General features: G+C 36.2%; 1 protein-coding gene across 18 annotated transcripts in view; it reads left to right on the top strand.

Annotated features, from left to right (window-relative positions):
• FER (FER tyrosine kinase) overlaps positions 1–16,466 on the top strand; it is a 622,960-nt gene that overhangs the window by 434,393 nt on the left and 172,101 nt on the right. The window lies entirely within an intron of this gene.

Genomic DNA, 16,466 nt, shown 5'->3' with positions numbered 1-16,466 from the left:
AGCTGCTTATTTGCTGCTTTGTTCACTTCATTTAAAACAGCTACTTTTATGAAGCCAAAATTCTAAAATTCAGGTTTTAACATTTTAAAGCTGTCATTAGGTTTTATTTGTAGCTATTTTTATAGCTCATGCCTATTATTATACCTATTCATGTGCAAAAATGAAGGATTACAAAAGCCTAGTGTTTTCATGAAAGTGGAAACTATTATTATGACTTAATTTTTTCTTGTTTTTTATGATTTGTTTAAATTTTATAGAAAAATTGATAGAGTTACTGTGGGAAAACGGAATATTTGTCATATCTCATCTAGTAGGAATAAGTGGTCTAGAGACTGAAGTTCTTATTTTAGGTTATAGATTATAAAAAAATTTTACAAAATTGATTCATAATTCTGCCAGCTATATGGAGTCATTTTACTTAACTACAACTTTAAAGTTTTATTGTGACTTTATTTTTTGACCCCCAAATTGTGAATGTGCAAAATGTAAGGCTTTAAATTAGATTATAATCTAGTAAATTCAGTTCAGTGAAGAGCAATCTATAATTGAATAACATAGCAATCGTTTGCTGAAAGCGAAGTATATAAAACATAAGTCAGAAATCTTCTTTGAGGACTAGAACTTGAAATAGAACGTATAACCCATTGTGTTTCAGTTAATTGAAACTGATAATTGCATGATAGTCAGTCTCTGGACTTGAACGAGTCATATGCATTGCTTTAAATATATTACTCTATTTGGGGAGGCAGCGTAAGTTGTTAGAAAGGACATAGCCAGCAAAGTCAGAAAGATGTGGGTTCAAACACTGTTTCTGCCATTTGCTGCCTGAGGAACCTAATCTCTCAGAACCTGAAAGCCCTGAGTGTCTTGATAGTCCCACCCCACCTACTAGTTCACTCTTTCACTGGAAAGACTCACATAGACTTACTAAAGTTATACTCAAGGCTAAGATTTATTGCAGCAAAGGATACATGTGAGAACAGCAGGAACAGCAAAGGAGAGGTCAAGTACAGGCTTTCTTGCCCTGTTTATGCAGGAATTGCATGGGCATGTCTTTCCACCTACAAACTGCAGAGATATGCTCAGGAAACTCTGAGTCTTGGAGTCCAGAATTCTGAGAGGGAGCTTATCACATACCTGCTACCTGACCAGCCATGGTGAGGACCTCAAAACAGGTACCAGATGCACAGCATGACTCTTCAGGTTTATTTTAAACAAGCTAATAACATGTTCATCTTGACCTGCCACTTGAGGCATATGGACTAACATTACTCAGTAACATTTGAACATTCCAGAAGTTCTCAGTTTTGACTAAGGGTATGCTATCAAGGTAAGCAGGAACCAAGTTAAACTGATCTGTTGTGTTAACTCTTTCCTCACACGAAGTTAACTGAAAGTTAAAGGGGAATTGCCCCATGAGTTACTTTTCCTATGTCTCTTCTATCCTAATTAACGTTCTGTTGGCTTCAGTACCTGCCCCACTGGAGTATCTGGGGTGCAGAAAACGATTCATTGAGGAGTAGAAAGAAAATATTACAACTCTGTTTATATTTATTTTTGATCACATCCTTTTAGTTTTCCTTCATCCAAGAATGTCTTTATTTTTCCATTATTCTTAAAAGATAGTCTTGTCACCTGTAGTGGCAATTGACAGTACTTTTCTTTCAACAATTGAAAAATATTGTGCTACCTCCTTCTGAACCCCATAGTTTCAGAGGAGAAATCTGTCTTTTGAATTGTTTCCCTATAGATAATATGTCATTTCTCTCTGGCTGCTTTCCAGACATTTTCTTTGTCCTTAATTTTGAGAAGTATAATTATGATATGTCTAGTTTAACTGATTTCTTTGGGTTTATCCTATGTAAATTTCTCTCAGCTTCCTGAATTTTTAGGTTTGTGTCTTCCAAATCTGTGAAAAATTTGGAAAATTTTCAGGCATTATTTGTTTCAGTAGTCTTTCAGCATCTCCCTCTCCTCTCCCTCTCCTCTCCCTATCTCCCTCCCTGGGTATAAGATTAAGTGAATACCAAATTGCTTGGTCCTTAAAGCTCTCCATGGTTTGGTCAGAAAGTTTATCTGTAGTTTTTCTACCCAACGCTACCCCCTTTAAGAACTTTTTGCTTCTACCATATTGGTGTATTCACTCTACCTAGAAGATCTGCACTTTTTTTCTATGCATTTGCTGAAGTTATTTTCTCCTTTTAGTATATCAGAATTATAACCATAATCAAGGCTTATGTTAACTGTTACCTCTTTTTTTTTTTAAACTTTTACCCCTTTATGAAGCTTTTTTTCTGAGTTATCTAATACAATATGGCTTCTTTTCTCTGACTTTTATCATCAGTTATATTAGTCATGTGACATTTTAAATAACATTTTGAATAGAGTGTACTTTAAAAGTTTATCTCTAATTGATTCTTTGGAGATGAACTTTCCTAGAGAAGCAGTGTTTGCAATGATGTTTGGATTGTTAAATTTATTGATCATGTATTTAACATATGGGTCATAACCACCATTTCATAAGGGTCTAATAGAATATACCCTTATGTTTTGAATCTGTCTTGAAATTCCAGGACTATATATTCTCCCTAGCGTTTCATCTCTTCCCCTCCAGTGTAGTTGTAATATTGAGTTCCATAGGACTGATGGCTCCTGTGGCCTATGGCAGAGACTGCTGCTTGGTGTATGGGGAAAAAGTTTGGTGGGAATGAAATAGAAAAACAAACCCTCTAGTTTGAGGAGAGGCTGGGAAGAAGAAAGTTAGTGTTGGTGAAATGATGACAGTCATCCACCACAGATAAAACAAACATTGCGATCCCTGACCAACCCCTATCCTTCACTCCTGCACTGCAACACATACCTCGTGTGCCTTTTTTTTTTTTTCTCACCCTAAGCAGCTTCTACTTAAACTTTTCTTTTTCCTTTCAAGGACCCTAGGGAATAGCATAGCTGTTTTCTTTTCGCAAAGACTGTGTATGACTTCTGACCACCTAAAGCAAGAACTTTATAGTTTTCTTAGTTTAGTAACTTGTAGGAAATTAAGGAAAAGTTACTCTGAGAAATTTGGGAAACCTTTCTACCTCTTCTGTGAATCCTTTTTTATGCATCTTTATATTGACCACATGCATCTCAGTGTTCCAGCTCTAGACTATTCATACTTCTGACTCTTTACTCTCCATATGCTTATATTAAAGCCCTTGAGAATAGGAACTGTGTTTAACTCATCTTTGAATTCACATATCTTTGAATTTCTAGCACAATTCAGTGTATACATGGTAGGATGGATTTGGAGCCAGGCTTTGTGCTGTATCTCAGCTTCCATTGTTTCCCCAACATGCTATTTCACTGTTTTGGCTTTCTTTTAGTAAGTTGCACAGCTTGGTGTATACCAGACTGTTCTGTTATCTTCTTGTGTATTATATTGTGCCTCAAAGTGAGTCCTGGAAAAATCTTTCCTAGTAGTAGTCTCTTTGACTATATAGAGCCCATTCATGTATATTATATGAACTAGACTAGACCTCTTTTTTTTTTTTTTTTTTTTTGCGGTATGCGGGCCTCTCACTGTTGTGGCCTCTCCCGTTGCGGAGCACAGGCTCCGGACGCGCAGGCTCAGCGGCCATGGCTCATGGGCCCAGCCGCTCCATGGCATGTGGGATCTTCCCGGACCGGGGCACGAACCCGTGTCCCCTGCATCGGCAGGCGGACCCTCAACCACTGCGCCACCAGGGAAGCCCTAGACGAGACCTCTTGACTGCTCTCTTCCAAGAGAGTATAATTACATTTTATTGTTATTGCCTTGGTAGTAGCAGGTGTATTCTAGTTTTCACTCTTCTGTTCCCCATTTCTTATTTGCATCCCTTTCAGAAAAGGAAAGAAAAAAAAAGAAGATGAATCTCAAGTCAGTTAATTTTACTTACAATTCTGGTACTAGAATGGATGAAGTTAAAAGTTATAAGCTATCAAATCTATTGAATAAACTTTCAAGTTTCTTTTATATCAATTTCTGTGAGTTAAATATGCTTTCTCTGATATTTATTGCGATATGTTTCTTTGTAAGAAGGGCTGACATGTAAAAATTCACTCTAACATAAGGAATTAATTAGGAAATTACCTGATAGCTTAGCTTTGAATTTTAACCTTAACTGTTGGAGAAAAAATTTCCCTTTAATTCACTTTGTGGAGCATTTTAATCAATACTGCTTCTTTATGTTTCAGCATCTGCTTCTACTTTTGTCCATATTTACTAGTTTATTTCTGAAAGCCAAAGATTTTCTAATAAATAAGAAACAAGGTTTGAGTTAGCAAATAGAATTGTCATGGTATTCTGCTTTAGAATATGGTGCTAAAATTGGATTAACTGTTAATGGAACTTCTAATCTCTGTTACTTTATTTAAATTTAATTCTTTTTACTTTGAAATATTTGTGTAAAACATAGACAATAAGCCTGGTTAGTTAAATTCATTTCTTAGAACTGGTTTTGAGTACAAATTATTCATATTTTCTTACAGAATTACCATTTTCCCTAAAAGTGTGATTTACAAGGATTGATCACATTCACAGATGAGAAATTTGGCCTCAAGATGTTATAAAATTACATCATTCCTAAGAAAATGGAATTAGAATATTTAATTTTGCAAATTTCAAAAATTTCTTTTTAGGGGGTCTTCCCTGGTGGCGCAATGGTTGAGAGTCCTCCTGCCAATGCAGGGGACACGGGTTTGTGCCCCGGTCCGGGAAGATCCCACATGCCGCGGAGCGGCCAGGCGCGTGAGCCATGGCCTTTGAGCCTGCGCGTCCGGAGCCTGTGCTCCGCAACGGGAGAGGCCACAACAGTAAGAGGCCCCCATACCGCAAAAAAAAAAAAAAATTTCTTTTTAGGTAATTTTTAAGTGTCCTGAGTATTTAAACAATTCAGTGTTTAAAAAAGTATTATCCTTGGGAGATTTTTTTAGATATCAGTAGTTTTTTAGCAATATTTGTCATTGTAATTATTATGTCTCTTTGATAAGACTTAAATCATCTTTTTAGAAATACAGAGGTATCAGGTGCATTCTGATGGCTTTTGAAAAAACAAAAAAGAAAGCCATTTTATGCTAGTTGTACTGAGCTTAAAGAATATGGAGTCTATGGATATTACTGCCAGAGCCCATTGGAGTATTTGCTTCTTCCAAGTGATGAAGCACCTCCTCTCTTAGTGATGAGGGTGAATTCCAGATGCACATTATGTCATAAATCTCCTAACTAGAGATAGTGGAAGCATAGGTATATACTCCAAAATATTACATAAAAGTTTCAGGATGATGTCAGTGAAAACAACACTCAAAATAAATATTAAGATAAAACCCCCAAATGTTAATAATCTGTCAACTATATTGAATATTTGTTTAGCTTACCTAAGTCATCTAGTTATTGCTTAGCTTGCCCGTTAACTTAGAATTGCCCATTTCTTTTTGTCTTTGTTAAAGTAGGTATAACTGATATTACCTTTGAAAGTTAAACAAATTTCTTGTTACATTCAGTGAGTAGACTCTGCAAACAAATATATATATGTGCAAGACTTGGAGTAAAGATAGAAAGAGGTAATGTCAGACAGATTTGTACTCTGTTAAAGAGTATTTGGTAAGGACAAGAGGGTCAGGAAGGTCTAGAGGAGAGGCATCCTTTGGGATACTAAGTCTTTGGGAAGATCAGGATACACATATGATAAAGTGTTACAGCAGATGCTGCCAGTGCAGTGCCCATATTGTTTGGACCTTTCACTGCAGGATTTTTTCATTTAGTTGCCTTCTGTCCAAGGGTATGAAAACTGGGGAGTTCATGAAATATTAAAATCCCAACAAGTAGTGCTGGGAAACCTGGACAGTTACATGTAAAACAATGAAATTAGAACATTCCCTCACATCACATACAAAAATAAAGACCTAAATGTAAGACATGACACCATAGAACTCCTAGAAGAGAACATAGGTTGAACAGTCTGACATAAATTGTAGCAATATTTTCTTAGATCATTCTCTAAAGGCAAAAGAAATTAAAGCAAAACAAATGGGACCTAATCAAACTGAAAAGCTTTTGCTCAACAAAGGAAACCATCAGCAAATCCAAAAGGCAACCCATGGAATGGGAGACAATATTTGAAAATGATGCAACCCACAAAGGATTAATATCCAAAATATACAGACAGCTCATACAACTCAGTATCAAAAAAACAACCCAATCAAAAAATGGGCAGAAAACCTAAACAGACATTTTTACTCCAAAGAAGACATACAGATGGCTGACAGGCACATGAGAAGATGCTCCACTTCTCTAATTATTAGTAAAATGCAAATCAAAACAACAGTGAGGTAGCACCTCACACCAGTCAGAATGGCTATTGTTAAAAAGTCTACAAATAATAAATGTTGGAGAGGATGTGGAAAAAAGGGAATCCTTGTACACTGTTGGTGCAACCGTATGGAAAACAGCATGGAGGTTCCTTAAAAGAGCTACCACATGATCCAGCAATTCCACGCCTGGTTGTATATCCTGAAAAAATAATAAGTCTAATTCAAAAAGGTACATGTGCCCCAGTGTTGATAACAGCACTGTTTATAATAGCCAAGACATGGAAACAACCCAAGTGCCCATCAACAGATGACTGGCTTAAGAAGAAGTGGTATATACACACAATGGAATATTTCTCAGCCATAAAAAGAATGAAATATTGCCGTTTACTGCAGTGTTGGTGGTCGTAGAATATTATGCTTAGTGAAACAACTCAGAGAAAGGCATACTATAGATATTACTTATATGTGGAATCTAAAATAATACTCAAATGAATGTATACACAAAACAGAAACTAACTCACAGACATAGAAAACAGACTTATGGTTACCAAAGGGGAAAGGAAGGGAGCGGGGGAGGGACAAATTAGGAGCACGGGATTAACAGATACAAACTACTATACATAAAATAGATAAACATCAAGGATTTACTGTATAGCACAGGGAACTATACCCAGTACCTTGTAATAACCTATAAGGCAATATAATCCGCACTGTGCAGTACAGCTGAAACTAACACACTGTGATCAACTATACTTCAATAAAAAAAAATCCAGTATTAGACTCGTTTACCTGTATAGTTTAGCAACATTTTTGCCCTCCTGTGTCAGAGAGGAATTTTGATATAAATATTTGATGCTACAAAAATGCAAATAACTCTAATAAAGATAAGAAGTAACCTATAGAAAAAATTACTTCTATACTTTTATTTCTTACATTCTAGTCTCTCATGTCTACTTGTAATACAGTAATTTACTGATTTTTTTTAATGTACCACTAAAGGACTGACATATCATTAGAGTAATAATCATGCAGTTCCTGCTTACTATTAGTCTTAAAGCTCTTTATGTTAAACTACATTCATGAAGATTACCCATGTTTTTCTAATTTTTCATCATTAAGAAGAAATACTTGTAAATTTTGAGAAACTCCTAGTTGTTTATTTACTGGGTTATTATGGTTGTATGGTTATGTGAATTTTATGTTTGACCTAAAATTTTGACAACAGTCTTAATTACTTAAGGTCTGTTATTTAAGTTGTAAAAAAAATAAGGGTATCAAGTATTAACATTAGCCCTACAGTACCTGCATCTTCTACTTATCATATCACTGACAAGATTCATCACAAAGTCATCTTTCAACAAAGCTGCCCATAAAAATACAGAAAGCAAACATTTCAATTTTAAAAACCTCCCTTAGAAAACTGGGATGTATTGAAAAGTTCAGTAAAAACTCTTTTAAATCAGTTGGGAATGTTTATGTCCTGCCACATTTTTCTTCTTGAAAATACAGTTTCCCTACTAATAATTTTCAAATGAGTTGTTACGTTTTAGAAATAGAAAAAAAAAACTTTTCCCTATATCATACTTGATGATTCAACGAATATACAGTGCTAAGATATTAGTAAAATAATCTTAGTAATGAAGGAAAAGTTTGAAGATTGTAATATTGTTTCCTTTATTTGTGAACATAAAAGCAGAAAGGTAATGTGAGATGTACATACATTTCAGAAAACTAAGTAGATCACAATATTTGTTCATTATAATTTAACTATCATGTGCTCTCAGATATAGTTAATGACCACTACATATATTTCAGAAATGTCTAGAAGTCACTTCACATGAAAAAATGATGGAAGGAAAGCTAGACATTTAACATCGGAAAACCTTGCCTTCAGGAGGATGTGCTTTTCATCTTCAAACATATAATTCCATTAGGTAGTAGACAGAGGAGATGCATCCTTTGTGTTGCTATTACTAGAACCAACTGATTAAAAGTTAAATATAATAAAATCCTTGTAAGAATTAGAATAATTCAAAATTAAATTGGCTTTGTTAATGAAATAGGGTGTTCTTCATTACTGGGTGTTTTAGTGATTTCTTAATTGCTTAAAGTCATGATTCTCATCTGCTGTGAGTAGCAGTGTTTGATAAAGATTTGTTGAAGGAGTGGATAACTAAACTGATGAATGGATGGATGGCCTATCACTGTTGGGGCAGAAGGTTGGACTAGATCACCTCTGAAATCTAGATTGGCGTCCTTGCCAATCTATATTTCTTTGGTGTTTTTATTCCAGTAGAGTCAGAGAAGTATATTCAATAGCAGGAATGGGCTATCCTCAAGAGAGGAGCAGTATTCCTAGCATACTAGACAAGTATTCAAAGACTTAAAGGATATCCAAGATTGTGGTAAGGTTTTATAGGTACTAGTGGTAGAAGCACAAGCCTGGGAATCAAGAAACCTTCATTGCTTTAACAAAAGAAAACAAAAACTTTTGAATTTTTATTAATACCAGCTAATTAAATATTTCTCATTGTTTAGGTTACTTTACTTTTAGAATTGCTGGTTGTTCCTTGTCTTTATTAAAGTTGGTAAAACTGGTGTTACCTTTGAAGTTTAGACAAATTTCTCCCTATATTCAGTGGGTAGTTTGGATTCAGCAGCATTTGCTAACACAAGTATGGAGGCCAAGAATACAAATAAACTTGACACTTCCTAAAACCTTGACTAAGAAATGTTGCCATGACAACCATGTTTTAAAATTGTACTTAAAGCTATCCATGGAAATAAATGATGATCTACACTCCCAATATAAGCTTCTAAATTGGGACTTGGATGACAACTTATAATGTAGTTAGAAAATAGGTTGAAGTTCTGGGAGGTGAGCAAACTGGAATCAATGTTATTGCCATAGAGATGGTCGGCAGGAGGTGTGTAACAATTATGCAAGGTGCACTTTAGGCAGAATTCCCATATCTCCTAGTTGAGTTGCCTCAAGCCCATACGTTCTTTGCTCAAGATGATTCAATTCTCAAAGCTGCTTCATTGACCCTCCTGGTCTATAACTCAAATGGAAAACCTTTTTGCAATTGATTCTGTTAAATATAACAGTTGAAAGTCTCAATGAGACTTTATATATGTGAAAATTTTTACCTCTAGGATAGTTCTACAATTTGGCATGAATTGGCTTTCTGGTAACGTAATGCTCATTTATCATATATTGTAGGTAAATATCTAAGATTTTAAATATTAATGGCACTTATTCAGGTTATAGATAGTATGTTCTATATTTGACCCTTCTTTTTAATTACCTGACATAATATACTTATATGTATTATTTAGGCTCAAAAAATTATTATACTACTGAGTTTCATTTTAAATGTAATATTCTTTACCACACTGAAGAGACCAGTGAAAGGCAAGGAAGAATGTGTTGGAATAGTGGGCCAAAAGACAAAACATCAAGGTTCTTATCTCAACTCTGAAACTTAGTACCTGTGTGATCACAGTCAGGATTTTATCTTCTCAAGGCCTTGGTTTTCAATGTGAAGTGGAGATAATGCATTTCCTGCCAATCTAATGGGGGTTCTTCTGAGATTTAGCAAGCAAGTGTATGTGGGAACATGTTAAAAATGTGTCCCCAGCTTTTCTTTACAAAAGTTTGGATTTCAGACAAGTGATAATACTTACTTTCCTTTGCCTGTACTATGGTGGGCTGACTTTAAATCTGCTCTTAAGCAGTTTTAGAAAATATTCTGATCAGTTGATGAAACCAAGAAATTCCTTTTATTTTTGCCGCACTGCTCGGCTTGTGGGATCTTAGTTCCCGTCAAGGGCTTGAAACCGGGACCTCGGCAGTGGACGCGCCAAGTCCTAACTACTGGACCACCAGGGAATTCCCCAGAAATTCATAGTTTTAAAAAATGTATTCAGGTCTTAGAGTTGTCTTCCATTCCCCCCTTTAAAAATGAGTTGTCCAGTTTAGCCCAAATAATTTGATGTTTCAAAATGTTATTTTTTTCATTTTCAGAGAGAACTAATAAATGGGGGAAGTATATGTTTCTTTCACCATAGTAATGATGTGTTAATATTCATGAATTAAGGAGTAGAGTCCTAATGTCAAGAACATTTGAAGAGTCTAAATCAAGTTTTTTGTAGCTTCAACATCAGACAAATTTAATCATTAGTTTTGAACATAGGTTTGGGGATATACCTGTATGGTCACAAATCACTAGCAAGCAGATGAAACAGTAAAACTGTCAACTCTATTCATTATGGTTTTAATGCATATTTTTATGTCTGTTTTACTTCTGTTGACTTACACTTTAGTACAACTTTTATTTTCGTTCAGTTAATCTGAAACCAGGGAAGATGCTACCATTCCTGTTTCTTGGAGGCAGTCTGCCTCGATTCTTTCTGTTCCTTCTCCAGATTCAAGAAGATTGTACAAATCTCCTTGCTCCTCTATAGAAAAAAGAGTAAAGATAAAGCCAAGAATATGTGGTATAATCTCTGTAGGAGATACCAGGTCTGTGACAGTTGTTAAGGAGAGAGCTGCAGCTCTTTCTGGTAACCCTTCTGAGTGTGACTTTGCTTTGCAGTAACGGGGAAAAGAAGAGAGGTCAATAAAGATTGTGGGGAAGACAAGGATCCAGGCTCCTTTGGCAACTCTCCATTCTCCAAACTCCATGTTACTTAATGTCCCTATTCCCTAACCTTACCTTTGAATTATCTTCTGATGTAGTCTCTGCTTGTTTGCTTTTTGTTCCCTTGACATAAATTTATGTAAGAGTTGGACCTCCTTTTGTTACCATATCCATCATTGCCTGAGCCAGAGGCATAGTGTTTGGTGAGGCTTTAGTATCATCATGTAACTAAAGTTGCTTGTCTATCTCAATCACTCAGCAGCCTCAGTAGGAGTATTTCGTTTATTGTCTAAGGGAGGAGTTGGGTAGTTCCCCTCTTCAGAGCATGTGTTAAGTGCTACTGCCTTTTTCCAAGTTGACAGTTTGGAGTTTGCCCCTCTATCCACATTTCTACAAAATTGCAGTTATCAAATTGCTACTGAATCCCCTTTGGGTATTTTGTCCCTCCCTCTTACAGATGGAGTCACAAGTCTAAATTCTGAGGCTCCAAGCTCCTTCTCTGTGATCTCCATTTTAGCTAAAACAGATTAAGAGCAACTTTATTCTTAACTGACTCCTCTTCAATTTTAGGGTTTTTGGTTATGCAGTTAGTCCTCTTCCCAGCCTTGTCTTCTCCTGGACTAATCAGTGGAAAGGTTATTTTTGTGACTTTAAACCAGGAGTGACCCCTAGCCATTCTGGCAGTAGTAAGCATTCCACATCGCTTTTAATACCCCATTTCTCCCCTTACACCTCTACCCTGACAATAGCACCCCTCATCTTTCCCCCTGGTAACACCATGGTCATTATTTAAATTGCAAGAGTTAGGGGTCCTTTCAATATCTCATCCTGTCACCAACTGTAAACAAGCATAAAAGATCTGAGAGACATCCCAGACACAGGCTCTTCAAGGCACTTTTTTTTTTAATTGAAATATAGTTGATTTACAGTGTTAATTTCTTGTATACAGCAAAGTTATTCAGCATATATATGTGTGTGCGTGTATATATATATATAAACTTTTACAGATTCTTTTCCATTATAGTTTGTTTTTTTTTTTTTACAAGATACTGAATATAGTTCCCTGTGCTACACACTAGGAACTTTTTGTTTATCTATTTTATTTATTTATTTATTTTTGGCTGCATTGGGTCTTTGTTGCTGTGTGCAGCCTTTCTCTAGTTGTGGCTATCGGGGGCTACTATTGCTTGCGGTGCACAGGCTTCTCGTTGCAGAGCACAGGCTCTAGGTGCCCGGGCTTCGGGAGTTGTGGCACATGGGCTCTGGAGCACAGGCTCAGTGGCTGTGGCACATGGGCTTAGTTGCTCCACAGCATGTGGGATCTTCCCGGAACAGGGCTTGAACCCATGTCCCCTGCATTAGCAAGTGGATTCTTAACCACTGAGCCACCAGGGAAGCCCCATCTATTTTATATATAGTAATTTGTGTCTGCTAATTCCAAACTCCTAATTTATCCTTCCCCACCCCCTTTCCCCTTTGGTAACCATTAGTTTGTTCTCTGTCTGTGAGTCTCTGTTTTTGTAAAGTTCGTTTGTATCGTTTTTTTTAGATTCCATATATAAGTGATATCATATGATATTTGTCTTGCCCTGTCTGACTTACTTAGTATGATAATCTCTAGCTTTATCCATGTTGCTGCAAAAGGCATTATTTCATTCCTTTTATGGCTGAGTAATATTCCATTGTATATATATACCACATCTTTATGCATTCATCTGTCCATGGGCATTTAGTTTGGTTCCATGTCTTGGATATTGTAAATAGAAGGCACTTAATTCTTTTTTTTTTAACATCTTTATTGGAGTATAATTGCTTTACAATGGTTTGTTAGTTTCTGCTTTATAACAAAGTGAATCAGTTATACATATACATATGTTCCCATATCTCTTCCCTCTTGCATCTCCCTCCCTCCCACCCCTCTAGGTGGTCAAAAACCACCTAGTTGATATTCCTGTGCTATGCGGCTACTTCCCACTAGCTATCTATTTTACGTTTGGTAGCGTATATATGTCCATGCCACTCTCTCATTTCATCCCAGCTTACCCTTCCCCCTCCCCATATCCTCAAGTCCATGCTCTAGTAGGTCTGTGTCTTTATTCCCGTTCTGCCCCTAGGTTCTTCATGACCTTTTTTTTCTTTTTTTCTTAGATTCCATATATATGTGTTAGCATACGGTATTTGTTTTTCTCTTTCTGACTTACTTCACTCTGTATGACAGACTGTAGGTCCATCCACCTCACTAAAAATAACTCAATTTTGTTTCTTTTTATGGCTGAGTAATATTCCATTGTATATATGTGCCACATCTTCTTTATCCATTCATCTGTTGATGGACACTTAGGTTGCTTCCATGTCCTGGCTATTGTAAATAGAGCTGCAATGAACATTGCAGTACATGACTCTTTTTGAATTATGGTTTTCTCAGGGTATATGCCCAGTAGTGGGATTGCTGGGTTGTATGGTAGTTCTATTTTTAGTTTTTTAAGGAACCTCCATACTGTTCTCCATAGTGGCTGTATCAATTTACATTCCCACCAACATTGCAAGAGTGTTCCCTTTTCTCCACACCCTCTCCAGCATTTATTGTTTGTAGATTTTTTTGATGATGGCCATTCTGACTGGTTTGAGGTGATACCTCATTGTAGTTTTGATTTGCATTTCTCTAATGATCAAGGATGTTGAGCATTCTTTCATGTGTTTGTTGGCAATCTGTATATATTCTTTGGAGAACTGTCTATTTAGGTCTTCTGCCAATTTTTGGATTGGGTTGTTTGTTTTTTTGTTATTGAGCTGCTTATAAATTTTGGAGATTAATCCTTTGTCAGTTGCTTCATTTGCAAATATTTTCTCCCATTCTGAGGGTTGTCTTTTCGTCTTGTTTATGGTTTCCTTTGCTGTGCAAAAGCTTTGAAGTTTCATTAGGTCCCATTTGTTTATTTTTGTTTTTATCTCCATTTCTCTAGGAGGTGGGTCAAAAAGGATCTTGCTGTGATTTATGTCATAGAGTGTTCTGCCTGTGTTTTCCTCTAAGAGTTTGATAGTGTCTGGCCTTACATTTATGTCTTTACTCCATTTTGAGTTTATTTTTGTGTATGGTGTTAGGGAGTGTTCTAATTTCATACTTTTCCATGTAGCTGTCCAGTTTTCCCAGCACCACTTATTGAAGAGGCTGTCTTTTCTCCACTATATATTCTTGCCTCCTTTATCAAAGATAAGGTGACCATATGTGCGTGGGTTTATTTGTGGTCTTTCTATCCTGTTCCAATGATCTATATTTCTGTTTTTGGCACTTCATTCTAATGGTATGAAGTGGCATCTTACTTTGGTTTGTATTTGTGTGTCACTGACTAGTGATGTTAAACATCTCTTAATGTACTTATTGTCTATTTGTCCATCCTCTTTTGTTAAGTATTCTACCCAATTTCCTAAAATTGGGTTGTTTGTTACCTTGTTTTTGAGGTATGCGTTCTCTATATGTTTTACATACAAATTATTTGTCAAATATACGTATTGCAAAAATGTTCTCCCAGATTGTAGTTGGACTTTCATTTTTTCAAAAGAGCCTTTGGAGGAACAAGTGTTTTTAATTTTGATGAATTCCAGTTGTTTCTTTTATGTGCTTTTTGTGTCCTGTCTAAGAAATGTTTCTTTACATACTTGGTAACGAAGATATTCTGCTAATTTTTTTTTCAGGACCTTTATAGTTCTGGCTTTTTATTTAGGTTGAAAGACTTGTCATGGAGAAAGAAAACTTCCTCTACCCTTCTAGGTTCTTCTGGCTGGTCTAATAATTAAATTGACATGAGACATATTAACAAGAGAATATCGGATCTAATTTTGTACATACAGGAACCTCACACGCATGAGAAGTTGAATTAGAAATGTAAAATGAGGTATATATGCCATCCTGAGCTAAGGGATGGGATAGGGGCATGAGACTTCAGAGAGAAGCAGGGTAATTCACAAATAGGAAGAGCAGATGTTTAGTAATTGGATATTTGCCCTGTCATACAAATAGGTCATAAAAACTTATTTCTGGTAATAGCTCTTATTATGGGTAAGGCCCCCATTTTAAATTCTTTAAGGGAGAAGTAAAGCTTTGCCTTGAGGCCACAGGGTCTTATTTGCCTTTAGCTCAAAATAATCCACATGCTAAAGTAGCACATCTTGGGGAGGCTATTCTGAACCCCTAAAGATTATACATGTAAACTGTTTTTAAAAATCATTGCTGTTCCCCTTGTTGAACAATCAGAGTGTGGTGGTTGAGTGTTTGTCACATGGTGTTTCAGAAGGTAAAGTACTTCAGCTGGCTGTCCAGGACATTTTTAAGCCATAGTGAGGGTGGATTCTTACTTCAAGGTGTTTGATTACTTGTTACAATTCATTCTATAGCTCATAATTATATTTCAGTCTGTGTAATGGGGAAATACTATACTTTAACATTAAATTTTTTAAAAATCAAGAATAAAATATATCATTCCAGGATTTTCTTTTCTTCTTTCTCTCTTTGCTCCATCCCCTAATTTTCCTTCTCTCCTTTCTCCCCCCACCCCACTTCATTCATTTTTCCTTCTTTTTTTTTTTTAAATCTAATATGTCTTTCTAACATTACAGTACTGTGTGCTCTCATAGCTGAGACTTTTTATTTTTTTTTATTTTTATTTTTTTTGCGGTACACGTGCCTCTCACTGTTGTGGCCTCTCCCGTTGTGGAGCACAGGCTCCAGACGTGCAGGCTCAGCAGCCATGGCTCACGGGCCCAGCCGTTCCACGGCATGTGGGATCTTCCCGGACTGGGTCACGAACCCGTGTCCCCTGCATTGGCAGGCAGACTCTCAACCACTGTGCCACCTGTGACTTTTTAGATGGTAAAATATTCCCTAAGTACTGATTAGCTCTTGAGATCACATAATGGGATGTTCTTTTATAATGGCATGTTTGCATCACTGATCTTGTGTACCTTGTGATACTGTAATTGATGTTTGTTGTTTTATTATACTACAGGAAATTACTTGGGAAAGATGTGGGACTATATGCAGTGTAATAGACAGCTATAATTCATGACCAGTTGTGGAAAAATTAGCTCTTAGTAATGTAGTTTGGGTATAAAATAATTCTCTATGATCAAGTGAAGATTGGAAATTTTACATTGCAAAATGAGATTCCCTCATGTACTTATGACACAACATTTTTGAAATGACAAATAATAGCATAGCCTGAGCTTTATGGTGGGAGGAGAGTGCATGCTGTGTTCTAGTTACAGGCATACTATCATTTTGAAGGCTGAGAATTCTGACAGAAGTTTGCTATAATGTAGAGCTTAAAGTTCTATTGTGTGGTAACATTTCTTAAATCTGTTTTATAACCTCTTGAGGTTACAACTTCTTAGTGTGCTGATTATTGAATGGTCTGAATGCAATATCTCTTAGGTCTATTTGCCACTGCCTCAAATGCATCTTACAGGAACTGCATTCTTTTTTTTCTTTTTTTCCGG

Source organism: Orcinus orca, chromosome 3 (assembly GCF_937001465.1).
Source record: "Orcinus orca chromosome 3, mOrcOrc1.1, whole genome shotgun sequence".
NCBI lineage: Eukaryota > Metazoa > Chordata > Mammalia > Artiodactyla > Delphinidae > Orcinus > Orcinus orca.
Note: the sequence above shows the minus strand (reverse complement) of the source record. Positions and strands in the feature narration are given on the sequence as shown.